The 1,587-nt window shown below is 54.4% G+C and overlaps 1 long non-coding RNA gene across 1 annotated transcript; it reads left to right on the top strand.

Moving 5' to 3' along the window:
• Positions 1-270: 270 nt before the first annotated feature.
• On the top strand, positions 271-1,333 carry LOC116747295. Its single transcript, XR_004347980.1, has 3 exons — positions 271-325; positions 634-753; positions 1,243-1,333. It is a non-coding gene; the product is annotated as an uncharacterized LOC116747295 (long non-coding RNA).
• The last annotated feature ends 254 nt before the right edge of the window (positions 1,334-1,587 follow it).

Below are 1,587 nucleotides of genomic sequence, written 5' to 3'. Positions count from 1 at the left end.
CCCGTACAGGCTGCAGCAACTTAAACTACAAACCAGTTATAGGATGAATTAGGATCGATTCAGACCCATTTATTACAGATCAGTAAATTGAGTCCCAGAGAGGTTAAATGACTGACCAAGTCACACAACATCCAAGGTGGCGCCAGGATTCCCCTTGGAGGGGGTGGCTGGGGGAGCCAGGGGCTGCTAGGTATAGACAGGAGCTCTGTCACTCAGTCCCTGTCCCCCCTGCAGATGGACACACTGCAGCCCCTCGGGGACAACATCGGTGGCATGGCCCGCTGCCCATACGACCCCAAACACGCCAATGTTGCCCTCTTCTCTGGTGAGTGCCCCCAACTCTGACCATCTGATGGGGCCCCAGTCCACAGCAAGACGTGGCATTTTCCACTCTTGGGGTCAGGTCATTTAGAAGATGGCTGGGAGACCATCTCTCCAGCTATAAAACAGGCAGAATCTCAAGGGCAGGGCTCAGCCGAAGTTGGGGATGAGCTGAGGAGTTGGGGCTCAGCCTGGGGCTTAGGGCTCACTTAGGCTCAGGGCTCAGTCTTGAAGTCAAGTTTTGACCCACCCAGATTCCGGCCTCTATGATCTAATCTCTCACCTGCCTCCCCCTGACTCACCCCCATCCAGAAGGGATGCTCTTCACAGCCACCGTTACCGACTTCCTAGCCATCGACGCCGTCATCTACCACAGCCTCGGGGACCGGCCCACTCTGCGCACCGTGAAACACGACTCCAAGTGGTTCAAAGGTGGGGTGATAGGGGCAGACCTGGTAGGGCTGGCATTCATCAAATTCCCCCACCAGAATAACAGTCCCAGAGGAGACAGGCAGGGAACTCCCATCTCATCTTTGGAACCTACTAGCCTCTTTGAAGATAAAGTTAGAGGAAAGATTTAAGTTGGATCTAAAGCAGAACTTGCTGGAAATGGGTGGCTTAGTAACCTGAAATGGAACAGCATGAGCGGTATGGTAGGAGCTCAGCTCAACACATGAGGGAGGAAGGTAACAAAATAGTAGACGTTGCTGTCTGTGGAAAGAAGACACGGTGATTTTAGGATTCTGACACCTACTCCCTCCAAAAAACCCCCAGAACTTTGGTCTCTTTTGTTTTGCCTGGGTAATCAGCTTATATTCCCCACTTCACTGTAAAAGCAGCCACCCAGGCTACTGCGTTCCCAGCCCCAGAAACTCCCTTTCTCCTGTCACGGGCTGAGTTCTGACCCCTCCTCTCCTACAGAGCCCTACTTTGTCCACGTGGTGGAGTGGGGCAGCCACATCTACTTTTTCTTCCGGGAGATCGCAATGGAGTTTAACTACCTGGAAAAGGTAGGGCCCTATTTCCCCTCCCAAGGAGGCCCAGGCAGTGGGGCATGCAGCTGAGAGGCTCTGATCTCGGGAAGTGGGGAGCAGAGGTGGTTCCATGAAACTCCACCTGGGGCAAGAGGGTCCCTCTGGTCCTCAGGGCCCTCCACTCCAGCCGGGTCCAGGTTCCTGGGGCTTGAAGACATTTCTGGAGCAGCCCTGGGTGAGGGTCCTGGGTCTGAAGTCAGATACACCCCTGATTCCAGTCCCAGTGCCGTTG

This window comes from Phocoena sinus, chromosome X (genome assembly GCF_008692025.1).
Source record: "Phocoena sinus isolate mPhoSin1 chromosome X, mPhoSin1.pri, whole genome shotgun sequence".
Taxonomy (NCBI): domain Eukaryota; kingdom Metazoa; phylum Chordata; class Mammalia; order Artiodactyla; family Phocoenidae; genus Phocoena; species Phocoena sinus.
Note: the sequence above shows the minus strand (reverse complement) of the source record. Positions and strands in the feature narration are given on the sequence as shown.